The sequence below is a fragment of the Corvus hawaiiensis genome, chromosome 7 (genome assembly GCF_020740725.1).
Source record: "Corvus hawaiiensis isolate bCorHaw1 chromosome 7, bCorHaw1.pri.cur, whole genome shotgun sequence".
Lineage (NCBI taxonomy): Eukaryota > Metazoa > Chordata > Aves > Passeriformes > Corvidae > Corvus > Corvus hawaiiensis.
The window spans coordinates 32,454,931-32,482,305 of record NC_063219.1 but is presented as its reverse complement, the minus strand read 5'-3'; the positions used below and the strand labels follow the sequence as shown (position 1 = coordinate 32,482,305).

The 27,375-nt window shown below is 39.2% G+C and overlaps 1 long non-coding RNA gene across 3 annotated transcripts in view; it reads right to left on the bottom strand.

Moving 5' to 3' along the window:
• LOC125329017 overlaps window positions 1-27,375 on the bottom strand; it is a 258,870-nt gene that overhangs the window by 121,283 nt on the left and 110,212 nt on the right. For all 3 annotated transcript variants that reach the window (XR_007205011.1, XR_007205013.1, XR_007205012.1), the window contains exon 2: window positions 7,470-7,560. This is a non-coding gene — a long non-coding RNA (uncharacterized LOC125329017). The remainder of the gene's footprint in view (window positions 1-7,469; window positions 7,561-27,375) is intronic.

The following is a 27,375-nucleotide window of genomic DNA, read 5'->3' as shown; positions in this document are numbered from 1 at the left end:
CACACCCAAGTGTGGCCCTTCCCAGAAGGATTGCACTACACTGGAGCAGGTGACAATATTGTCCCGTGCAGAACCATAAAAAGGTTAATCAAATGTGGATCAGAACAGATCCTAGAACAGCTATCAAAATAGCAAAAAAAGATCTAGGACAGGATATTGTGTCACAAGCTGAAAATTAATCAGCAGTGCAATAGTACTGAAAAAGAAATCAGTCTTGATGAAATGTAGATATTTTCTACTGGAAACAAAGCCTATAAGGCAAGTGAAAGGACTTTTTATTTATTTCAGCTTTGGTAAAATCTTAGCTAAAGTACTGTGATCCATGTGGGATACTGCAACATCTAATACATGCACAACTTTGAGGGAGTACCAATAAAAATCATTCTATGACTTGAAAATATTACCTATGAGGGAAGACTGAAAGAGATGTTACTGGTTAGTCTAGTGACAAGACAGTTGAATGTGGTTTGGACATCATTCCTTGAATACAAAAACTAACAAAAAAAATTACTACAAAGGAAAAATGAATATTCTGTGTTAGAATGTGCAGCGTGGAGGTTGTGACTAAGAGGAGCTGAGCGTTGAAACAGATTATGGAGACTGTCAGACCTCTATCCTCAAGGTTCATAGGGTAAGTTAAAGCAATGCCTGTGGAGAATTCTATCACTGGTAGCTGAACATACAGCAATAAGCTCTTGAGGGTAGCTTTGGTTAAATAGGCAAAACAATGAGAGAGGCTGGACCCTTGCCTCCATGAGACTACTGTCTGCGGCACTTCCATCAGACGGTGCTGAACGGAACTAAACTTTTGCTAAATATGCTAAATGTGTTTTGCTTTGGCTAAAATATGCTTATGTTAGCAAGGTAGCAAGAGGTACACCTCCACTCTTTGCAGCTCACAGGTCTTGATCATAATACTGTTCCCTGGGGGCATGTAATGGACATCAGAAAGACAAACCCACTTCATTCCTGAAAAGTGAGCCATGGCCATCTCCAGTTATTAGCATTCCTGGAGAGCACAGTCAGAGAAAACACACTGACCTATCTGTTTCTCATTAGTTACTCACTACACATTTACTAGTGAAGGGAAATATCCTTAATTGATTGAAAAATGACAGCTTTTAAAGCTACAGGAAAGCCTATCTCCTCTCCCAATGGCAAATGACATGCCCCTAAAGCATCCTGAGGACACAATTACAGCTGCATCATGTATTCTCCTGGAGAAATGGGGAAAAATATACAGATCCAAATTTTCCCTCAGCTGAGAAGGAAAATTAAAAGTTTCTTAGGCTTCCAGGCACCAACCACCTCCAGAGCAGCAAGTCAACGTTGTTTCTGAAGTAGTTTTTGCACAAGCATGAAGGACTGGCTTCAATGGACTCCATGGCATGAACAGTTGCTCATCACAAAAAGAAAAATGTAAAACAAAAAAGCAAAACAAAACAAAACCTTAGAGACTCAAAACCTTGTGCACAAATTAGATTCTAAGCCATTCTTCTTTCAGCCAATATCCATTTCGCTCACATTTGCTAATTCTAAAGGAAACCTTTCCAAATTCAATATTTGCCTTTTTTTCCTCCCAACTCTTTCCCCTATACTGTTTCTTCCAGAGGATCCACAGTGTTGAATCTGTCATTATGTTCATTTCCATGGCAACAAATGGGATGTCATAAAGAGTGTTTTAATCCAAGGACAGAGTGGTAGATAAAAGTTAGATTCTGATACAAAGAATTCTTGCGCAATATCAAAGGTAATTACAAAAGGACTATAGAAAATTACTTGTTGAGCTAATTTTATTTTATATACACAGAAGTTTTCTTCTCTTCACGAAGGACATTCTCACCTTTAAGTGCTAATATTTATCTCATTTTTCTTGATTATACGACATGCACCTTTTTTCTTATCAGTTGATAAGCTAGTTTATATTAAAATATGAGGAGAAGATGCTATGCTTGATTATCCTCAGTGGCATCTACTTATTCCAGTAGGCTATGGAGAAATACAATTTATGAGAGCAGAAACAGGAATATTTATAGTGATTTCCAGCCTGATGGATTCCAAAACCCCTAACAAACCAGAATAAAACCAAAAGAAATTAAGTTCTTGATGATTATTACTCCTCATACCTTGATTCCTCCTTCAAGTTTTTCAAGTCCCAGTGCCCCTAAAAGGATCATGTGGGACACAGTCTAAAGAAATGCAGCCCTTTATCAACATTTTCATCCTGCAGTTCAACACCTTAACCAGAGTTTTCTGGATCCAGACCCTCCTGTGGATCTGGAAATAAATAAATTGGAAAATAATAGGATTTTCCATCGCTGGGAAGAACCCAAAACTGTTGCAAAAAGGCTGTTAATAGCCAGGACAAAGTTAAAATACAGACACATTTCTCCTAGCAGTTACAAATTAGCCAGAGACTGCAAATGTAGTTTACTCAGGAGGCATGCTGCAACCACAACTTACAGGCTTCTGTCAAGCTAGGTACTATAAGGAAAAGAAAATAAAGTCTAACTCACGCTGTAAAACAGCATTAAGAAAACACTAATGTTGTGGCACAAACTGAGGAAGGTGATAAAAGGAACACATAAAAGCAAATATTATACAATTTTTTTTTTCTGGGGTTTAGCCACACCAGGATACCTACTTAAATCCTTTTTTAATGTGGCCTGCTAGAGAATCAGAGTGCATATGGTAAGGTTCTGTCCCACCAGGTGCCTCCTTTGATGGTGCTTTTTACCTCAGCCCTCATGTCCTTCTAACTACAGGCTTTGCGTTTCCAAGTTCACTTCCCTATAAACATCATAGAAAACATAAAGAAGTATTGAGTGAGTATTCAAGGTAAGATTTGAAGCTAACTTTGAAGTTCTGAGAGGATGAAAGAGACTGGTGGAAGCTTCCTAAAAAGGCTCCTTGGAAACTGGATTTAACTGGAAAATAACTGACATTTCAGAAAAATGTGTAAAACAGCCTTCTTAAGAAATCCTCCAGTAAGATAAAACTTGTCTAGTCACACAATGCCTCGCCACTCACTGAGCAACAGAAGCAGAAATGACAGCCACATGAAATTATATTACATGGAGTAGCTTGAAGTCTGTTCAGAAATTTAGTTTTATGCTCCCACCAAAGCATTTCCTCTTCCATATTATATATATTTTTTAAACTTTTTGTCTCTGTTCTTGCTTTGGTTATAACAGAGTTGGGCTGGGGTCTGGGTTGGGTCTGTGTTTTGGATTTTTGCTGAAGACAGTGTTGATAACCCAGGGATGCTTTGCCATCCCTGAGCAGTAGAACAAATAAATTAACGCTTAAGACTATAATTATCAATTGCCAATAAAAGCAATGCCATTTGCCAGAATATGTCTCTTTCCTGATTTAAATCAAACTTCCAAGGGGTATTTACATACTTTTGGGTTTTTTTTTTTTAGTCAAATATTTTCTTATATGCTTAATCCTGAATGGATAAACAATTGTCTATAGAACTTGGGCCAAAATCAATATCCATGGGGAAAAAAAAATGCACCCAGAGGACTGTGTTCTCCTTTTCACATTAAGAAGAAGAAAATCACTACAAAAAAAAATGAACAGTGGGGCAAGGGGGGGGGCAAAAGTGCTTTTTGAATGAATTTGGATGTCCCATTGTAATTATTACTTTGTCCCTTTTTGTCTGAGCATAGGAAAAAAAAAAGAAAAAAAGTACTTATTTCAAATAGAAACTCCAAATGGCCTCTTCTGCTTTTTCCTACAATGGCATCTTAATTGTATAAAGTCACAAATGTGAGCCTCTGGGGGAATATGCACTGTCCAGCTCCTGTGTATGAATTTCTAGAGAGAAAATAATCTGTGATGGTATTGTGTTAATCCTTTGAGGTGACATAATAAATATTTGTCCATCTAGATACACAAAATAATAATAACAGCATTTTGATAGTTACTATAAATTGCTTTTTCTAGACTCCAGCAAGTAGCCCACCATATGATCCTTAACTTCTCCACACAGGACTCACAGGGAAACCTACAGAAGCACATTTCTGTATAAATGTTTCCTAGAAATGTTTTGTATAACTGCTAAAATGCCTAAAGCAAATCACACTGTGTGTTGCAAGGAAGCTTATGGGTAGATATTTGAATGCCTTTATTTCAACAAATGGAATATATATATTCCCTGTGTTCTTTTGCTTAGATGTCAGTGATATTTTATATCTTCTTTGGTTGTTTTTTTTTAATCATTTACAACCTGTGAGATAAATAGAAATAGCCCTCTATAAAGTGGTATGTGAAAAGTCAGCTCTGTGGTGCTTCTTGCACCCTAAATGTTACATTTGCACAGAGTTAATAGCAAGACATTTAAAGAATAGTGCAATACTAGTTTTCATTCAGCTGTCACTGAGGGGAACAAGAAACCTGCCTATCAAAAATTAAGGCTTGTTTCATGTCTGCTTCATGCCTGAGTGTCTCTGTTATAACTTGACTAAAATCCATAGTTTTCTACTGACATTAACTGGCAGAACTTTTCCTGTCTAAATAGAAAGACATGAAGAAACATAATACATGTGCTAAATTTTTGGGATTTCTTTTGCAATCTAAGGGCAAACACCTGAGTCCCTGCCACAAACCACTCCAGGGAATCTGAGGGTAAGCAGCCTGAAGCACACAATGAGTGACCACTTCATTGCACAGCCCATTGTGGAGACTCTGACACATCAAGATCTCCATACCTGGGCTGTCCACTTCAGCCTTAGGATGCTTTTTTGATCTTTTTATCAAATGGTTTACTCAGTCACTGTCTGTAGTGGGGAAAAAACTCCAACAAACCAAAAAACCTCTGCAATATGAGTTTTGCTTAATGCTACAAGAACTCAGACTTGCTATATGCACACACAAAATAGATGGGGCACATTGTCCCCAGTTTGACCTCAAAAATGGAAGGACAATATCACCTTTAGTGCCTACTAGTCACTTTTCTGTGTTTTTGAAAGCAAGATCTGGCACTTTGGGCTGGAAAGGACATACTGGAATGATGCTTTTCTCCACTGGGAGTAAGAACTCACAGCACAAATACAAGCACAGGCTTCAAAGGGAACTTGATTATACCAGCAGGCAGAAAACAGTAATATTTTTATGCCTAAACTCAACAGCTCCTTAGATAGAGTTTATCCTCTTAGTTTATCCTCTGACCCTCTTTCCAAGTCCTTTAGCATATTCACAAGACACATGGCAACAGCAACAGACAAAACATGTCTTTAATCTGAAATTTACAGATGGAACTCTTGTTAAAAAAACATGAACCTTGGAATCTGTTTCTTCCATGGAATAAAGGTTTGTTTTATAAATACCCACAGTTACAAGCAAGCCATTAAAAATTAACAAACGCATACCCTTAAATATAATGCATATATGTGTTTAATAGCCTATGAATAATAGCCCTGAGACTCCACATGGTTGAACATTTAATCTAGAGAGCTTTCGTTTCCTCTTGTCAAAATAAGCTCAGGTTTTGTTATTGAAGAGGTAGGAAACAAGATTAATGGTCCCATGGCTGTGGGTTATTTTTAGCCTGTTTCTCTCCCTACATTGTATTGTTTGCTTGTGTAGCATAAAGCAAAATGGGAGTTCATATGAAATACACTTGGTTACCATTTTTGTCTGGCCATTAATTTCACTATGAAGGGTAATGTACATCAATAATCATTTATGTCTAAAAAGTCTCAAGTTGCAGCTTTTTGCTGAGATATTCGAAATGATGTAGGGGAATTGTTGGTATCCTCATTAATTTTGATACAAGTTATGTGTCTAAATCGTGCATCTGTATCCCAAGAATGTTTTGTAAACTCAACCCATTTTTCTTAATGACATGATTTTGCTTAATTATGTAAAAGTGCAGCATGATTTGGCTATTTAACATCTTCTTCAATTTATATTACTACAGAAGATAAAAGAAAATAGAGCTTTATCTGCATATGGCACGGAGAAACAGTGTGAGGATTCTTTGTCAGTGCTTTGTCATACTGTAGGCAAAAAAGCCTTGATGATTTCTATTTAAAGGTCATTATTGTGAGAGACCAGCAGTGCCACTGATCAAAACATCAGAGATGATTTAGTTTCAAAGTTGTCACTGAATAATTAATTTACTTAAAACTCAGACAAAATAAATATGCAAAACAGTGAGATGATATTTGAGAGCTCCTACATTCCTTTTAAAATCTAATGTCTCTGTGGGTAGATTAGCAAGAAAATCTAATTGAATTAGCAACATCATAATTTGAAACATGAATATCTAAGTTTCAGTGGATGGCCACTGTAAACAGCAAAATAATTCAGTGGGTCTTCAAATATTATCAATATGCCACCCTACACACTCACAAAATAGGAAAATGGAATATAAAAGTATTAGGGAAAATATCTGATATCCATATAATTTTGAAACATCAGATTGTATATTTGATTATCATTCATGATTCTTTCAGCAAAAAAGAAAATGGCTGAGTCTTTTTGCTTTAACTTTAAAAATTATTTGTAGGTAGAACTTGGCAAGCTTTTACACTAAAAGATCATTCCCTGTCTAAGCAACCAGAGAGAGGAATTAATACTTGAAACAGCTCAGCAAATTGGCACTACAGGTGTTATGGGGAGGCATTAGGGGTAATCAAGGACTGACCAGACAGTGAACAAGAGATGATTTCCATTCAGAGCACCATGACCAGGCCACAACAGAGAATCAGAGAAAGGCATGGGTTGGAAGGTACATCACAGACCATTCAGTTCCAACCTCTCTGCCATAAGTAGGGGTGCCATCCATTGCTCGGGCTGTGTGTCGGGTGCTGTACACAGGAGAAGTTTGAGCACAGATCCAACTCGCTTTTCACTTATCATGGTACAGACCACCTCAGATTCCTTCATTAAAGGCCTTCTCAGCTTAAAGCTCTTAACTGGTGAAGAAACTCTCCACACAGTTTCTATCCTGCTATCACCACCTTTACCCTGAGCAGCAGGGACAGCTGCTGTAACATAATGAAGTGTTGTCACAGTAATCAGGGCGTTACCGTGGTGGGTGATAATGACTGAACTGGAAACATGTCCAAAAAGTAAATAAAGCATGTGATCTGACCACCTTTGGAGAGAACAGAAGGGGGGGGGAAAGGTCGTTGTGTATCGGAATACATTGCTCTTTTTAAAGACAGTCCTGGGCAGATGAAAGCTAAAGGATGTTCCCCCACTAAGCCAATTGACAAAAATACAGGAGACAAAGATAAGGGAAATGAAAACAAGTCTTTAAAGAGCTCTTCCATCTTTCTAATTAACAAGAGAGCCAAGTGTCCAGCAGGATAGAGTGCACCTGATCTAGGATCACCCCTGCATCTCACAGGGAACTCATAAGGGAAGCTTTCAGCTTCAAAAGCTGTGCTTTGAGGCAACCCAAATATCACACATCACATCAGAAAGGAAAGTTGGAAGTCAGAGGGTAAACTCACCCTGCTGCATGTGTGAGCTTCAGCTGAGCCATTATCCAAATGTCAGGAGCTGGCTGCTTTAGTTAGAACAGGTGAAGCCTTAGAAGAGGATCTAGAAGGGAGAACAAAATTCAGAAGCACTATTAGAAAATAATAGGTAACTTCTCTCCTTTTTTTTTTTTTTTTTTTGCATGGTGTCTTTCAGGACTTGATCCAAATCCCACTAAGGTCAAAGAAATATTCCACTGACTTCTGAAATCAAACTGAGAGGCTGATCAAATTCCTGATGAAGAAATACTTTGATTTATAAACCCTCCATTTCTGGACAGGCTCACAAATACTGTCATTGGGTGGGTTGTTCTGTGTCACTGCTTTTTAAAGAACATTAATAGGACAGAAAGGCAATACCCCCTCTGGTAAAACCATACAGCAAATTGACTGATATTATATCAGTTATTGACTAATCTTATTACAGTTATGGTCCAACAGCTGAATAATCAAACCTGGGTATTTAATTGTAGGCACTTAAATATGAATCTAAACATATAAACAGCAGATAGGTACCAGTCCAAGCTACCACAATTCAGGTGACTGAGTCCATTCATTGCTGCCCAATGCCTGAGTTGCTGAGCAACAAATGTCTGAAGTTGCATGTGACCAGCTGCAAGTGGGGCTCCCAGACAGCTAAAAACATTAGCTGACAGCAGCTTCTGCACTGGTTTTCATTGTTAGACTGTAAAAAGCTAAATATTTACCCTAATTCTCATTGAGAGAAGAATAAACAAGGATTTTTTTAGAGTTTCTTAAGTCCCAAATGGAGCCCACTATACCTCTGGCTGGAAATTCTCCTCTAAAATATTGTTTCTCAGACTTCAAAGATGCAGTGCAAGATTTGGCTGCAACATAAATGACAGTGGACTTTGGTTCCTGAGCATTTTATACTATGACAGAGCATCACCAGGGCATGAAAATAAAACCAAAATTGTACCACCCTAATTGTGGTACTTTCCACGAGTCCAGGTATGCATTTTCTTCTCTCTTCAAACACTTGTTCCTGAAAAAGTTTGAGTGATCCTACCTAGCACATGACAGGTAACAAACTCAAAACCAGCTATTAGAGGAGTATGAGGGACTAATATTAGAATTAGCCACATTTTTAGGGTTAATTTTGTCTAAGATTAAGAGAAGAACCGAAAGAGTTTTAAGCACGATACTTTGTACTTGAAGGATTGCACCCAAAGTACTCTTGAGAAAGACTTCTAAGAGAAGATATGGTCAGAACTCTGATGTCCCTCATTTTAATTTTGCTGGGAAGCAATGGAAATATAAAGGATGACAACTCTGACACTTTGGGGTATGATTATCAAGCTCACTGGCTTTGCTAGGTCCTTTTGGATGAGGTCCAGCCAAAACTAGTGAGCAATCAAACTTCATCAAGGACATCATGAGACAGTTAAAACCTCCAAGATTCATTGTAGTCCCAGTGAGACACGAGCTGTAACATTTTCACAAATTTCAGTTCAAGATGAAAGGGGATCATGGCTATGTTTAAATCAATGGACCCAGAAACACTTCCAAGATATTAAGGATAGGTCTGTGCCCTTGAACACCATGTCTCCATTACTGAGAGAGATTTTTGCATGCAATAGGCATCCTGCTCCGATTTCCACTGAAAAGAAACCCATCCCACAGATCAGTATCTTCTGGGCAGGTCCTTGGTCTGGAACAACCCACCAGGGAAGGTACATAGCCAAGTCAGCCAGAGACAATGTATCTGTCATCCCAAATTCCCCTTTCCAAGGAGAACTGAGTATGCTAATTTAAACAGATCAATGCTGAACCAGCACACAATATTGAACTACTGGGTATTAGTTTGATTTTCTCATAGCAACTGATTTTGTCTCATTAAAAGTGACTTCATGAGCAAATATTTTACAAAATTGAGTGGAAAATTTCATAAGAATGGACAAACTAAAGGCAGTTCATGCACGTGAAGGCAATGTTTTGAAAACTTCATTTTTACAGGAAGTTTTAATTTCTCTGGGAAATCAGGTGCTGAATAAGGTAAACATCTTTGTGAGGTGTAGATTACATACACCCCTTTCACATTTATAAAGAAATGGCTATAGGAAACATTTTGTCCAAATTAGAGGTGAACTTCCACATAAGAGCATATCTTAAACCCCTTGAAGTTTCTACATCACACTGCCATGTGCAAGACCTAAAGTGAATTTATATGTAGTTTAGGTGTGTTTTAAGACTCCTCAGACCATATTTAAACTATAAACTGCTGCATGCAAAAATAAAGCCATGAATCCTCCCTCTCCAGTTCTACAGTGCCACCTAAACATGATCCCTTTCCATAGGGCTCAGCAGGGATGGCAGAACCACATTCCTACCACTGTATCTGGTTCCTGCCACGGGCTCTGGTTTTCCAGTTTCTGGGAAATCCTTGCATGGTGAAAAAGATGTCAACCCTCAGAGGGCCTTGCTGTAAGATTGGATACTCCCATGCAAACAAAGTAATTCTGTGGTCAGAACATGGATCATGATACCCTGGAGATCAGCTGTAAGTACATTAGGTATTTCTTCAACTTCCCATTGGAATGCAGCTGTACAATATAAACATTAAAATATCAATATAAATATTATCTCTTAATAACCTCAGGGTGAGAATCAGACCTATTTTTTTGCCTTACTTAGCAAGTAACCTTAACATCTGTACCTACAGCACAGTTCTGTTTTCCTCTGAATCTGCATGAATACAAAAATTTATGATTTCTTACTTTCACTTATTTTATAAGGTGTTTCTTTCCACAGTGTGTTCTTTCACCTTAACTGCACTGACAGAGCACTGTCAGGTAAAAGAAAGATGTAACATTTTCATCAGTAGGTAGGAAGGATGAAGGGAAAATAAATGGATTTTGATTAACATGAAAACATTAAAATGAGTTTGGGGTTTTTTTAAGTTTTATGAAAATATGCTGTAAATCATACAGCATTCCTCAAAATGTTCCACATGTTTGATATCTTACTGTGTTTGGGAAAGTAAAGATGCCTCCTCAAAATGGAATTAACAGACTGTACCCACTCATGGGAGCATCACTGTCTGCCAAGCTCATTCTCAGAAAGTGACTCTGAATGATCTGGTCAAGCACATCTTTAAGGAGAAGATAGAAGAATACTTAAAAAAAGAAAGGATTCATCCCATCCAGAGGGGAATGTAAATGTTTCCAAGCACTGGAGCCAGCAAAGCTGCTGAAATATGAGATAACATTCAGCAGAGGATCCCTCCATCAGGATATGACTCTGAATGTGACTTTCATTATTGCTTGTTTTCCACAAAAGAGCTGGGCACAAGGTCAGGGGCATGACAATCCCACAAAGAGAAAGTAGGTCTTGGCTCAAATACTAGGCTGGATGTTAAAGCAGAGAAAAATCTAAAATTATCCAAAGAGGGCTACAGGTGATGGCAGGTACTATGGAACATGGAGAAAAAGGAACATTTTAAAATTCGCTCTTCTGCATGAAGAATAAAAGTCTAAAAACCCCAAAGCAGCAGTTTCTGCATTAGATTCTCTGTCAAAAGATAGCAAAGAGATTTGAAATTCTTGACTATGGTACAATTTGCTGCACTGCAAATTGTACCATCACCTACTTGAACAGATGACTCTAGGTATGGTAAATGACACCACTGATGTATTGGGTCCTGTGCTCTTCCAGGAGGACAATTTAGGGTAATTTGGGAGAAAAAACATCCAAGATATTGTTACCTCCCTGCCAGCTGAGAGTCATGTACATGTTTGTCTTCTGCTTCTGCCCTTACCTCTGAACCTCCTGACTGAGGATGCGCTGGGCGCCCTTGCAGCACCCTACATCCATGAGATCCCATTGGGTCCTTCCATGCTGAAGGAAAGGGTGCCAGGCTGACATTTTCCTTTGTCTTCAGGGATCCATGCGGGACTAGCCCACCATACCTGAATTCCTTTACAGCTACAGCTACTGGTGAAACGTCCAAAATTCTGCCCTATCACATCACCTGAGATGCAAAAAATGATGTTTTATTTACACCTATTTTCTTTTAAACTCTAAGCACAAATGTACAGCACTGTGTAACCTGACATACCCACCATTATGCAAGATTTATTCATTTTAGTCCTATGTTTTCCCAGCCTTTCTCTATGCTCCTTTCTTTGCATCCAATAACACGTTAAGAATAGATACTGTTTCTTTTTTATATGCTAGCAAAGCAGTTTGCACAAGAAAGCCTTGTTTATTATTTGGCTCTGCAGTTCTAGGATAATACAAACCAAAAAAATAATAAAACCTAATAATAATAGTAATGAAAATAACAATAGAATATTGCCAACAGAAAAGTAGATGTGGAAGAAAAACAAAACATGCATCCTTGACTACACAAATACAAAATTAATGTGCAAATACATTCATAAATTAAAGCATTGAATTCTGCTTGCTGTTATTTCTGAAGCCATATTATTTTTTTTTGTGTGTTGTACTGAACTATATCCCAGTCTTATGAGAATTCCATGCAAAAATGTTCATTCAACTTGCAAGTTTCATGAGTTTTAGCACAAGTAATCATTGGAACTCCTATACTTATTATACAACACAGATTTCTTTCCTTCTTTAGAAATGCTGATAATCTGAATATTAATAGAGGAAAACATAATAGAAGTACATCATGTTTAATAAATAGTGGATAGAAAAAAAGAATAGTTTGTTAATCCATCCTTGACTGAAAAAATTTGAAAAATGTTTGGGAATAACAATCAGAATTAAGAAAAATCAGAAATTCAGTGTTATTGATTTCCAGAACCTAAAAGGGCTAAATTCACCAGGGTACCTTTTCAGATCCACTGCTTTGTTCAGTCTGCCAGATCTCTGGGAGCTTCACCAGCTGACAGTGCTTTGTGAGTAAGATCCAAACCCACCCTTCTGCTCTTGAGCTAACCATCATTTTCACAAACTTAAATTGCAGCCTGTGCTACATAAGGAAGGCTCCTACTTCACAAGGATAGAAGTGGAAATTGTGAAGTCATCAAGCCCAGTGCACTTTACCAACGCGATGCTAGTTCAGAAACCTGTGCTAAACACCTGACCTACTGTGAAAATGCACAGTATTCAGCAGCCTTTAAAATTTTCCATTTGTCACCCACAGTGAAGAAAGGAGGAGGCGAAGTGGCTTCATACTAGTCTGGAGGATTAAAAAAAAGCCACACTGAGACAATGTATTTTAACTCCTTTAAAGGCCTTTTGATAATGTTCCAGCAAGGCACCCTGGGGCTTCTTCCCCTGTTGGTCAATGTACCCTCTTTCATGGTGATATTTAACTGCTCCCTAATGGGACCAGGAAGAGGTTCTAAATATAACCACCAAGAAGAATGCTCTGAAGAACTAGGACCCACAGTCTGCATTACTTTCACACAGAAAACTGTGATGAACATCAGGGTTTGCTCATTTAACAAAATCTGAGCCCATAGAGGGAGAGAGAGCACAGAAGTGGAAGCCAAAAGATGGGTCACTCCCATGAAGGACACTACAATGTCATTGAGCATGTGAGGTTAAACCCATAAACTATGAACAGTTACTAGCAAAAATGGCTTTAAACTACACCAGATTACACCATCAATTCGGAGGAAAGAGTTGGTTTAGAAAAAGAATCTAAAGAACTTCTGTTAACTGCTTGCACAGTAGGCTATAAAGTGACCTGCAGAGTCTCAGCAAGAACATATTGGAATAAATGAAGAGTGAATCATTTTCATGAATGAAAAGCTAAAAGTCCCCTCAGTGAAGAGAAAAAAAAAAAGAAAAATTGGGGAAAAACTAAAGAGGATGATCAGCCAATTCATTTTTCTGAAATATTTAGGCTAGAAAAGGAGGCATGCTGAACAAAAATAAGACCAAACATACATTTCAAATTCTCAAGAAATGCTTGAGTTCTGCGTGGAAATGTATTTACATAAATACTCAAGCTGTAAACATCCACAGTATTTATGGAAATAGGCTTTTTCAGAATCTTCATGCTAGGAAAAAATTGTCCAGGTGAAGTTGTATCTCCCTATTCAGGGACCAGGAATGATCCAGCCTGATTAAGAGAATCAGCCCTGGACAGGGACCAGGAGTTTACAAACAGATGAGATTCAGAAAAGTCTGTTAGAAAGCAACCAATGTGCCAGTGTCAGAAACAGAAATAAAACGTGCCAAGGTTTGAAAGAAAAAATGAGTATCCACCACAAGCTGTATTACAGAGAAGGTTTCTGACACTTCCAGCAGGAATACTTCTGCAGGTGTTTATCAACATAAGTCCTTCCAGCCCTTGCCCTTCCTATCAATTAGCAGGCAGCCACGTCTGATTCTGGCTGCAAAAGAGCTCAGTGCTGAACCTTCAGCCCGCAGAGGCACCTCGGGCTGCTCATCCTCTGCAATGCTCATCGCCTGGCGCTGAGAAAACACCTCATAGGCGTCACTGAAGAGCAAGAAACAAAGTCAAAAGGCTGAGGCCAACAAGAAAGACTGTGGCTGATCTAATAGAGAGTAAGAAAATGTTTCCTTTGTGAGTTTTTAAGTCAAAGAGGATGCAACTAAGGCAGTTAGAAGGAGCAGCACTACAGAGCATAACCTGAACCTGTCTGATTTCAGAAGTGTTTGTTACAAGGGTGACAAAGAAAGGGCAAGTTTCACAGGTGGTGGAAAAGTTAGGGGAAGAAAAATTTAGTTGGGCTGTTGATGGAAAAGTTAGAAAATGACAGGGGACCAAACTACAATCTGTTGTAAACAAGTGTTACACTGCATTTTCCCAGTTGCCACTGGCAGACATTCTGTCCTTGAGGTGGAAAAAGTGTGTTGGATGGAAGAGTGTGGGGTGGCTGACAACAGCAGAGGAGAGAGGGATCACGGGAGAAATACCCACTGAAAAATACAGCCTTACCTAATACAGCAAACTGGGTTTGAGCAGGGAACACAGATCTCCAGGATGACAAAAGTAGAACACCAAAATGTAATCGAATGAATTGGAACCACGAAATGCCTTCATGGCGTGCAGCTTTTTCTCCAGAAATTTTTAAGGATAATTTGTCAGTTTTTATAAATGTCAAGAAAACTTTGTTTTGTCTGCAATATCTTTGAAATTATTGCCAAAACTGTCATAGAAACAGCACTAGCAGTTTGATCCAAAGGTCACCAACGTCACTGGGAACAGCAGAATTTTTTCATAGGGATTTGGATGAAATAAAAATAAACCCTGTACATATTTTAATATGGAATAAATAAAATTCAACAGATAATTATAAGAACAAAGACAGGGGAAAATTTAAATCACTGGGTTGTTTTTTCTCTGCCCTTACAACAGCTATTTTCAGAAGAGAAAGAAAGGCAAATTCCCTTTCAGTGCAGCCTATCTAAGAACAGCAAAGATTACACTCTCAATAATCCTATGCCTCTCCTTTACTAAATAGTCCTGCTTTGAGCTACTTCTGTGCTTCTCTTGAGATGGCCTGGAGCATATAATTGGATCCACTTCATATGGAGAAAAAAGCCTGTTAACCAGCAGTTGCAGCAGCAGATGCTTGTTCACTTGTGAAAATAAAAACAGAAAGTTTCCATCAATCATTTAAAACTCTAAACATACAGGCTGGATTTACTCTCAGCAGCTTTGCTGTGCACGTAGTCAATTTTTCCCTTTCTAAACCCAGTACCCAGGCTTTCAAAATCTAATTCATTGCCCTTAAATAATGGTGTAACAGTTAATGAGAATCACAAAAGCCCTCCCTGGCAGTTGGCAGTGCTGCCTTGCTGTCTGTCCCTAGAGGATTTGTATCTTGGAACAGGTTAGGACAATGCACCATCCCAATGAAAGCCCTTGGTGATGCATTGTTCAAGATGGGACTGTCCAAAAAGAAGACATGGGTTCAAAATTCAGCCAGCTTTTATTTGGCTATGCAAAGGGGAAAAGGACTCCCAAAGGGAGAAGATCTTAAACATGGCGTGTCACATCTCGCTTTTGGCAGTGATACAGGTGATCTGAGTAAACTGGGGCAAAGTCCTGATCCTGCTGAAAGGCTGCTGCTCTCTGCAAAAGAAAAACTGTTTCTTTCCTTGAATCACACATGGATACATGCAGTCCTCTGCTCTCGAAAGGCCAAGATGCACAGGGCTAATAATGAATTTCAGGGCAAAATCACTTGCAAAGGGAACTCCCCTGCCTAAGGACTTCCACAGTTATGCTAACGATCAGCTTTTTTCTTCCTTTTTCCCCAGCTTCTCTTCCTTTATGAACCCACAAGGCTTCTTTACACCCTAGATAAGGGATTAAATTAGAATAAAACATGTTTATGTGATAGATAATGCATTGCTCAAAAGAGGCAGTCTCCTACCCAAAGCATCTCTTCCCTCAGCATTGGGTGCATCACAGCATTGCAGGTCCAGGACCAACACCCAGGAGTTGGGATGTCTCATCTGTGTAGCAGGGTCGTGACTTTGCTAACCAGCCAGTTCACATGGGCTGCAAGGTGACCACATTCACACCTGCAAGTCCCTGAAGCTGATAGGCTTAAAATAGCAGCCAAATTACCCAGACGATGGGAGATTTGGTGCACCATATTTGGGGAACAGACATGAAAGCATGCAAGCAATCTTAAAACATAAAGGGGTGGCTTTTTCCTCATTCCATATGTTGCGTAAGGGATTCAGACTTCATAGCCAGAGCTTTTTCTGTTGCCCACCACAATGACATGAGCTGCTTTGCCTTTGGGACTTTAGGCACATGGGGAAAACAAATGGGATTTGGGAAATAGAGTGATATTTTCTTGAAATAGCTTGTTCCTCTGGCATTATGCAAAGCCTGTGCAAGACTGCAGGCGACCAAAGCAGCCACCAAGGGACAGCAGACAATCAAAGCAAGTGCAGCTCTAGTGTCTGATACAAAATTCAACTGAACTAGCAAAATGGCTATGTTAGCCTTACAATTTCATCTGGAATTCAAATGATTTTTAAGTCATTTGGAAAAGTCAGTGTTTTAACAAAGTACTGTAGAGCAAGAGAGCTTTCTCTTTTGTTTTTTTTCTAGTGAAATTAGGTGAAAGGAATAATTTTCACAGGACACAGCAGTGCACCAAGCAAAAAGATCAAATTTTAACCTTCCATCTTATTCTTCTCTACATCCTTCTAATAAAGACACAGCAGATTTCAGAAAGGCAGCAGTTCAGCTGAACTATCAGGGCTGATTTAATCCATTTTTTTCATGTAACTACAAAGTAAATTCTCACATTTCAAGATAAATCTAAACAAAATGAAGAGAACAAGAGGTCTATAAGTCACTAACAGGAGTTAAATCCTTCCTCTCAGCTTCTTCTTCTTTGTCTGGTATTGTGCTAAATCTCCCATGAATAAAAGAAGATAAGAACAAGAACACATTTGTATCCCATGATTTGGGAGAACACCTAACTGACAAAGAAGGGGCTGCTGCCAGGAGCCTGCAGAATGAGCAGTCTAGCTGTGCTCAGAGCCAGCCCAAGTCCTCACAAGCTCCCTGGGAACAGGGCACTCACAAGCCCCTGCATCCTGGCAGGTGTGCAGCAATCTGCCTTCTGTGTGTGCAAACACACACATGGATAAACTTCCTCCTGGGCCTGGATACACCCACATCTTACAGCAACCTGGAGTTCATATTTAGAGTGATTAATACTAAAGTAGCTTTTTTTAAAAAACTATTTTTTAGCAAAACCAGTAATTTTTTGCCTTGCTGAAGGGTGTTGTTTTAAGCTTCAGCTCTGCTCTAATCAGCAATGAGATACAAGAGCAAAGAGCAGGAGACTGAAGCTCACTGACATCATCCCAGATGAGCCAGCTGCCACAGGTGGTGTTGGACAAGCAGCTGAGGAGTCCCCGTGGAGCTGGGGCTGCTTTGCAGGTTGAGATTTATGCTAAGTAGGGTGTCTTGGGAGGAGAGGAGCTGGCTCAGTCGTGGCGGGTCTGCCAGGCACTGCCCTGCCACTGTGCTTCCCTTCCCTACTGCACAGCAGGGCTCAAATGTGGTGTGAGTGCATGGCTGAGGGGCTCAGCACACAGATTTAGGCCACTTAGTGTGGAGGTGGGTCAGGACTGCCAGAAAGAGCTCCAAGCAGAGCCAAGGAGATCCCACAGCAATTCCCTGCCCAGGTTTGGGATGATCCAAGCCAGCCACGCTCTGAAGATTAGGCAATAGAAGGAGTGATGCCTCTGACTGGTACTTGCCACTGCCCAGCAACCATTAGGTGAAGGAATGAACTCAACAAATGCAGAAGGCACATCTGTGCTGAATAATCTACAAAGCATTGTTGGACAGACACTGAATTACCCAGAGAGTTTGTGGAGTCTCGTTTCCTGGAGATCTTCCAAACCCACCTGGCTGCAATCCTATGCAACCTACATTAGCAGGAGGGTTGAGCTATTTGATTTCCAGAGGTTCCTTCCAAACCCAACTATTCTGTGATTGAGAATCCTGCTGTGAGGGAGAACCAAGATAACCCAAAGTGTAACTCCAGCCTCTTTTCCCAGTAAGCCTATTTTTCTTACGGACTCTGCTACTCAATCCATTTCTGTCCACCTGCCAAAAGAAACAAGAGACCCAAAAGCACAAGATAAATCATAATAAATCAATTCAATATTCCCCCAATACCCTAATTTGTGCCTTTATTTTGCACCAGTAAGGAAATAATGAGACTAAGAAACATATCCTCATTTATAAAACTTGTTTGCCAAGAGGAGGGGGTTCTGTTTCTTTCAGCAACCTGGAGTAAGCATAACAACCCTAGAGAGATTAAATACAGATAGATTTTTATGATGCATTGCTTCCTATTTATTGCAGAATGCATAACTGAGTCCAAAAGAGAAACAAGAAGGCAACTACACGAAGCCTCACACAATTTTAACAAGTTTTGACTGGCAAAACACAACGAGCTTGTCGATAAAAGTCCAAGTTTGATTTTTGCAAGCAGTACACGAGTCCCAGAGCAAGAGAGAGAGAGATGCCAAAACTAAACAGGTGCTCCAAAAAGGGGAAAGAAAGGTGGAGAGAAAGAATGTCTGGGTTGCCTTATTTGTCTAAGATAGGTTTGATGGTTATTTTGACCATTTAAACATCCTGTGGCAAACCAGTTACACTAAACCTCCTCTCTCACATCAAAAATCATGATTTTAAATCAAGAATAACAAAAAACATTGAGCAATACAGTTCAAAAATAGGCAGTGATGTTCCCAGGTATTCACATCACATAAGTACCAAACTGATTGTCAGGCTCTAATTTCTAGCAGTAAGAAAGAATTACAGAAAAATTAAGAAAAATGCAATATTTTCCACATAGCTTTGCTTTAGATATGTTGAATTACATGAACTGATCATTGGAGGAATAGAAATGTGATCTCTAAGTTTGACATGAGAACAATAGATATTTTGCAATAAAAAAAAGGACATTTTAAAGAGAAAATAAGCAGTAAATATATCAGTGACGTTCTTTACTTAAAAAAAATAGGCATGGTTGATGTTTATATGCCACAATTTTCTTTCAGCAGTTAAAAGTTTGAAAAATTAAAGTTGCCGTTGTTTTTTTTTAGAAGCATCTGCTGAATTAGGAATGCTATTTCTAATGAAGCTGAACAGTCCCAAATAACCTGAGCATTTTTGAGAACCATAATATAAACCCCACTCTGCTGAAATGAGGCTTTCCCTGATTGAGAAGTTTTGATTGGGATCCTGATTCCAGTGCTGTTTCTTGTAACACATCATCATTTAATTCAGGAAAAACTCACTAAACCTAAAGCAAGTAAGTTCTCAGCTAGAAGACTTAAACCAGTCACACCTTCTGCTACTGAGTGGTTGTTTTCAAAGCCAAAGGTCTTTTTACTTTTTAAAGTTTTGAAAGAAAAAGATGCTTGTTTACCTTTCCTTAGTGTTCATCCTGTTTCAATGAGAAGTATAAATAATACAGCTGAAAAGAGAGCTCATCTTCCTCTTTCCCAAGTGACCTTTTCCACAGACTCAGCTACAAGAGGAAACATCTCTGGCTCCAGCTTCCAGTACATTCAACATGAGAACCACTGTCAATAACACACTCAGTGTGTCCAAGTGTGGCACAACAAAACTCTCAGAGAAACTGGGACACTGGCCACAGGTAAGGGACACTGGCACAGCTGGGGAGTTTTATCAGGATATGGACACATACCATAGAATCACAAAATGTTTTGGTTTGGAAGTGACTGCTAAAGTTCTGTTAGTCCAACCCCTGCCATGGGCAGGGACAACTTCCATTAGACCAGACCCCCATCCAACATGGCCTTGAACATTTCCAGGGATGGAGCATCCACAATTTCTCTAGGAAATCTGTACCAGTGCCTTACTACATTCACAATAAAGATTTTTTTTTCTAAAATCTAACCTAAGTCTACCCACTCTGGAGTTTAAAACCATTGCCCCTTGCCGTATCACTACTGGTAAAAAGTCTTTTTCCATCTTTCTTATAAACCCTTAAAATATATTGAAAGGCCACCATAAACCTTCCCAGAGCCTTCTTTCTCCAGAGATGACACATCTTTCAAAAACTAACATTTTTTGGCATTCCTTTACAGGGAGTGATTAATCCTGAAGCTTTCATCTGAAATGCTTTTGAAGGTTTTGGTGATTATGCAAGATTTGCAATGAAGCAAGAGCTCTAAAGAGATGGCACTGGTGTATGAGGCAACAAACACAAGGGCAGGCACTCATCTTGGTAACAGTGCAGTGATACTCCAGGAAGGGAAGCAGGATCCATCTTCCAACAAATCTTTGGTCTAGTTTCTTTATAAGACACACCTTTCTTATAGTAAGAGTTACCTTGAAATGTAATTGTGGGGGTTTTTTTCAATCGAATTTTCTAATTCTGGAACTCAGCACAAGGGGTTTCTTTTAATTATTACTCAACAGTCAAACCCCAACTTTTCCTCGGAAAGCCAGTGCCCCAAAAATATGCAAAAAAAAAAATACAAAGAATGCAAACATTAAAATATTAACAATATAAAATACAAATCTGTGAACCCTTTCAGGGATCACAAGTGTTCCAGGCCTCTCAAACACAAACATTTCTGTAAAATTTGGATGGGAGTTCTACTGTTAACACACCTCCAGACTGGGAGGAGAAGGTGACTATAACATGACTTGAAATGCATGGTTATTCAATTTCCCTGATAAGAGACAAGTCATATCCTTCAGGTCACAGGCATGGAAATCTCCCACTATAAGTTGCTTTATAATTGTAGGCTCCAAAGGCAATTAATATGTCTGAAATTGGAGGATGTTCCTTCATCCCAGTGATCAAGCAGGAGAATACAGCCCACACTATGGAAAGGTCTCAGTCTTGTTTTAGTGGCTGGCAAAATATTAGTTCTATTAAAGTTGGCAGGTTAAGGCTGGAGGCTTAAACTCTTCAAAGGCACCTGCATGTTTTTCAATTACCTGAGTGTTAACAGGAGACCACAGAGGACCCAGACAAACCCCTGAGGCATCCAAATGTCTTTGGATGTGCAGCCTTGTGCCTAATAGTCCCAAAGTGGCTGTGTTAGAAATGCACAGAGTGCTTGCCTCCAGCCCTGTGGATCCAGCTCAGTTTGGCCACCTGCAAATGCTGGGGTGTTTTAGAGCTGGGTGTTGCTGAGTCAAAGTGCCTTTGTGGGTGGCAGCCTTTACAGCCTGCAGCAGCAGCTCAGCTTTAACTCCAATGTAAAATAAACAGGAATCTAATCCCTGGTGTCAACTGGCCTTGCATCAGGGCTTTAGAGGGAAGCTTCAGCCTCACTTCCATGTAATGACCCACATTGCAATGGTTCTCAGAGGAATAATTCAATTAATTCAGACAGTTATCAGCTGGATCCTTCTCCTCACCTCTTTTTACCACTAGCTGTTTCATAGCCATTTTTCTTATCTTACTAAACAGAAGCAAAAAATTCCTACAAAGTATTTCTTAGATGAAGCTAAGCTACTGAACTTAAATGAAATTATTTTGGTTAATGGTGGCTTGAGGAAGTCCTCTTTTTACTACTAATTATATTTGTCCTTAAAGAACATGAAACAGAGCACAGGAAAACTTGCAGAGTTTCTTTTTATCTTTTAATAAGCAAAAATTCGGAAAAGCCAAAGGAATTTAATTTGCAGGGTAAGGAAGTACAAGAGTAAAGAGAAAAAAACTGTTACTCATTTCAAGACAGATTTCATTTTCCTCTACAAAACACAGTGCAGTAGGTACTGTTTAGAGATTGCTTTTCCATTACATTCCATCTAGCACTGCACAGAATTCTGAAAACTGAGCAGACCCCACTGTGGGATCTCAGGTGATATAGCCATCCCCAGAGGCTGTCCCAGTACTGTACCCAAGGCACAGAGAAGTCAGGAATGCATGACCAAAAAGGACTGAGACCCAGATATGTAGCTTCAAATTAAAATAAAATTCTTCTAATAAATTATATTGATAGCTCTGGATTTCAGATTCCCTCTTCAGATTCCCAAGGCCAGAATTGTTCTGATTACAGTTAAAACAGTGGAACAGCTAGGAAGGCAAGCTTGCATGCAGCTCCAGGCTTATTTCCTTGGATTTTACCCTGAGACATGCCTTGAGAGCAATTCACAATTCACTTCTACTGTGGATCATGTAACTGCCAGCAAAGTTCACATTAAAGATATGCCTGTTGTTTGGAGGAGCTGAAGAAGCTGCAATCTGAAGGACTGCTTTTATTACCATGAGCTACAAAGAAAAAAAGGGATCCTTCCCTCTCATCCATTTTGGTGGATCTTGTTTCCTGACAAACTTAATTTTTAAGTAAGAGTGCATAGACAAGTAAGAGTGCAGGTGCAGCTGCATCCTGCAAATGACCATCAATCATAGCAGATGGTGACAAGACTCCAGGAGATGCCACGGAAGTTCTGGCTCATCTTGTGCTGAGACAACATCCCCACATTAAGGAGTTAGTCATTTAAAATCATTCATAACCTGAGCTTGCACACAGCTTACTAATCTAAGATTTCCCATTGAAAATATGAGATTTCAACCGATGGCCAAGTAAATTTCAGAGAGAATTATCTTGCCTCCTGCTTCCTTTCACTAAAAACCTAAGAAAGGCTCAAAAACATGTTCTCATAATGAACTAAAATCATTACTTCAGAACTTACAAGACAGTGGCTCAGGTTCTTAGGCCAGTTCAAGCAGACCATGCATTAGTTCAGGCAGGTGGGATTACCCATATGCCAGTCAAACGCTTCTGCTTTGGACCAAGACCCCAAACATGTCAGCATGGTGCATCCAAAGGCATGCATCACAGGTTTCAGACATCCCTGTGCACTCTGGAAGTGCAAAGAGTGCACAAACCTGTGCACATACGATCAGATTGGCCCTGCAGTAGGTGTCAAAGTGAGAGGAAAAACCTTAATACAGTGAACCTACTAATAGCTGTGATAAGTGTTTCAAACAGGTACTGTCTATTGTCATCATGTAATAACTGTTGGTTTGGAGGTTTTCACTCTATCTGAAGGAAAGCATTAAAAGTTGTATCTAAAATTAATCAGTTTTCTTTCACAAACCATACCTACTGCAGACTCAGCAAGTGGCTGGAATTAGTCTGTGGTCCAGCTGGAATGGATCTGAGATGGCAGCGAGATTCCTAGTGGCCTGGGTCAGAGAGCACGTGAGCAAGCAGTGCAGTGAAACATTAAACATCTGAGAAAAACTACTGCTCAAAATGTCAATTCCTAATTTTTACAGCTTCTGGAAAAAAGGCTACTTGGAGCCCCTTCTCATATTAAGACCCACAATTCCATCTAAATGGTGACTTTCTGGACATTTCCCTCACCTCAAAATTTGCTAAGCCAGGTTCAGCTTTAGCTCTACATTTTCCAGCTTTTGTAAGTGCTGTTCATTTTCTTACTGTTATTTCTGTCACTGCTTTTCTGGTGCAGCAGTTACTTTGTTATCTAATGCAAAGCAAAACTCTTTGAAAACCAGGGAGGATTCATAAATCTTGGAAAGAAGAGCTGTTGGAATACAAGATATCAACTTCATGCCAAAGAAAAAGAACCAGGTGACAAATAATTGTACTCTAGCATTCTGTGCAAATTGTGCTTGCCTAAACTGACATGCAAGAATAAATTCCTGGCTTCAGCCTCTACGACATCCTCTGAGTAACCATTGTGAAAGTACTTTACAGAATAACAGACCAACTGGCTGGTTAGCTGATACATTACTTCCGTAAGAAAAGCAATGCACTAGAAAAAAAAAGAGGAAAAAAATTTCATTGAAGGGTTGGGTACTGCCATGGAAAATGTAAAGTAGTAATTTTACAGTAAAGTTAAAAGCGTTATTCTGGGTTTAAAATTGTCTGCAGTTTTAACAGTGGGGTTAGAATTGACACACAAAGGTTATGGTCCTTACATATTCCAAGGCATTAAAAGTTAATGCAGATGAGCACCACTATGGGTTATGTCACTGTATTTTAAACTGAGTTTAAAAGTGGTTATAAAGAGGGGTTTTGTTTGTTTTCTTTTACAACACTTACTTTACACAAGATATTTTATTTATAATGGAAATACAAGTGAGGAATTGCTCAAAAATTTTCTACACTGTGCTGGGCTTTGAAGCAAAATTCTCAAGATTAATTTAATACCGAAAATGAGTCCAAAGAGCTCCCTTCCCTTTGCTCAGTCTCTCCCACACAACAGTTATAGAAATCAAGCCTCTGATACAGCAGTCTGCATGCTGACAGACTGTCTTTGAAATGCTGTGACAGAGAAGAGCTGATGTGTGAGATGAGGAAAACAACAGTGAAGAAAACAAGCCACTCTAGATGACTTTCTGAATGCTAAAAAATATTTCACAGAGGTGATTGAGTCAGTATTAGATCTGAAAATGGCTTCTTAAAAACTGAAAGGGAAATTGCTCCAGTTACTCAAAAAGCATAAATACTGTGAAGATGGTATTTACCTGATCTGTTCCCTGCATGAAACTGCTCTTATATGCCTCCTTTAGCCACACAAAGAAAACTGCCTATTTCAACTATTTTTTCACCTGATGTTAGCTTTAACTGTCAACATGGAAAACAGAGTTGGGTTCTCTATTTTCTGGTGGTATTCTATCCCAGTAAGAACACATACAATTTTCCCATCATGCTTACTAACAAGTGAACATTCCATTAAAAGAGAGAGTTTATTTATTCAGCCCTTTGGAAACATTTTTTCCTTCAATGATGCGCTATAGAAGACATTAATATCCCCTAGTTCCTGACTCTGCAGTTCATCTGGAGTTTGGGGGGACTGTTGCCTGAATATTATCTGCAATGCTGGGTGAAAACTTTTGTCATCTGATAGAAAGGAGTCAATAAGTACTACACTCATTCCTCTCCCAAACCAGGAACAGAAAGATTGGAATTTAATAAGTAAAATAAAACCCCAGAAGCATTTGGAGGGAAAGAAAGTCAGTGAATGATCAGAGGTCTGATAAAGCATCACAGCATACAGCAGGTCAGCATACAGCAGGTCATCTGACATGACACAGAATACAAGAGGAAGAGGTCACTTGGAAGAATTGTAAGCTGCCCCCTGAATATTGGGAGGACATGTTAATTTAACTGACCACAAATTGAAAGAGTCAAAATATATGGTTAGGAAGAAAAATAAATGGTTCTCTATTTCAAAATGTAATTACAAAAGTAATTCTTGGCTTTGTGCTCCTGAGTCCAGCATTGCCTCTGAAAATCCTAAGCTTTCTCTTTTAAAAGCTTTTCATGCTCAACAAGAAATAAGGGCAGATAAACAAGCAGCAGTATTGCACTGAACTTCACCAGGCTTTGAGGCCTGGTTCAAATACAGATGTTATGTATTTTTTTGGTCATTTATGATGCCTTTTCCTGGTCTTAAAATCAAGAGTCAAACACAGTTAGAAGGGGAAAAGGGATTTTACCTTGGTATTTATTTTAAGGATCCTTAGGTGCACATGTCCAGGTCGAATGCACCAAAATGCACCCCGCAATGCACACCCCCAAAAGATCTGGTATAACATTATAGGTTTTACTAATTAGCATATCAATCAAAAATTCCCCAATGAGAGGCTCGAGTGAGCCCCCCCTCCCCAAGGAGCCTTCCCCTGGATGGTTCTATCTTGGTTTACAGAATGTGTTCTGGAGAGAGCCTTGGGGTCTGGGGCACACTGATCCCTAGCTATGAAGCTTCTAAAATGTTTAGTCTCTTAGCTTGACAAACAAGTCCAAGAATGTACACAAAAAGCACTAAGAATACAGAAGTTGTAAAAAAGGTATAACAGGGGTATAAAAGAAAAGGCAAAAAAACTTCATGGCATCATTTACAAAAAATGAAATATGAAGAGGTGATTTCTGGTTTTGGGAATAGCATAATACACAACCCTCACATAGCTTCATTTTTAATCCCTCATTGATTAGTTACTACCCCTTATTTAATAGAGGTACTTTTACTATTCATGCTCTTAACTGCAGCTACTTTAATTTAGTGGCTACCCTTGTTTAGAAGTCTCACCTTTAGAATAAACTTCAGATTAAAGTAATTACATTTAATACAAGCTGCCCACTTTCAAGGCTGCCCTTGATTTAGAGCTTCAAGGAGATGTACTTAAATATAATAGAAGCCATGGCCTGCAAATGAAGTCCAGAACAAAGATTAGTTCATACACCCAGTCTAGCACTATTTATAAGTGCAATGTGTCAGTGAGATAGAATATTTCCTGGAAAAGACTATACTTCATATTGGAAGAAAACCTCATTCAGTGCTGAACAAAAGGACTACCATTCCAGTGTACCACACTGCTTTTCTTCAGGTACAGAAAGAGTCCTTGTAATCATCCTTCCATAGAACCTTATGTTTGTTTTTAAAATCCCTATCAACTTATTTGCTGGGTGTCTCTGTCTCTGAAACAAATTTCCAGTACGGCTGGAAGGTGACATTTATTGTCTGTTACATCTGTGAAAGTGGAATTTCTGTTTGCACCTCATCCTGCCCATTAGCACCAGTAAGGCAGAAGTGTTCCTCCTATGGACTTGCAATGCATCCCCTACTTTTAGGGTGGGACAATACACTGGAAATCACTCCAAACACCTCTGTCAATAAGGGACTCCCAAAACAAGCTAAGATGGGCACTCTCATCAACAAGCAGCCCCAAGGTCACCAGAGGTAGCCCTTTAGTTTCTGATTAAAATGAATATATTTTGTTTCACAAAAAAAATGATCCCAAGGCCAGACCCAGCCAAAGGGGCAGCAACCAGTGATGGTCATCCTGAAGCAATCCCACTAACAGGCACAGCCTGTCCATGCAAATCTACCATACAGCTCTACCCATATCCTGAGGGTCTCTTCTGGAAACAACCAGCAGCCCAAAGGTGATCCTCCCTGTGTTACATTCCAAAAGCATGCCCAGCTATGACTCCAATGAAGACAGAAGGAGGTTTTCCTGCCATCTCAGAATTCAATTGCAAGGGCCATTTGCCTCTTCCACTGGTCAGAAATGTAGATTCAGGACTACTCTCCCACTTCTGTTGCTGAGCAGGGCAACAATTTTTCAGTCTCGTTTCAACCTTCTCAGAGTTTCCCCAAGGTATACAGATTAGGACAAAGAACTACAACATAATTTTAACAAGCATAAATAAATTACGTATAGTAATATGCAATTACAACATAATGGAAGTATATTAAATTATAATCTAAGCATATTATAATGTTACATGCTGTTCTTATTATGATTACATTAAGCCATACATGCCAGACATGGCAATGAATGTTTGCTTTGCACATGAATGAAAACTGTGATATATTCAGCTGTTTGATTGATGATGAAATTCTTCCTGTCTTCCTGCTCCTATTAAAAAAATTAAACCATCCAAGCAGAATTGA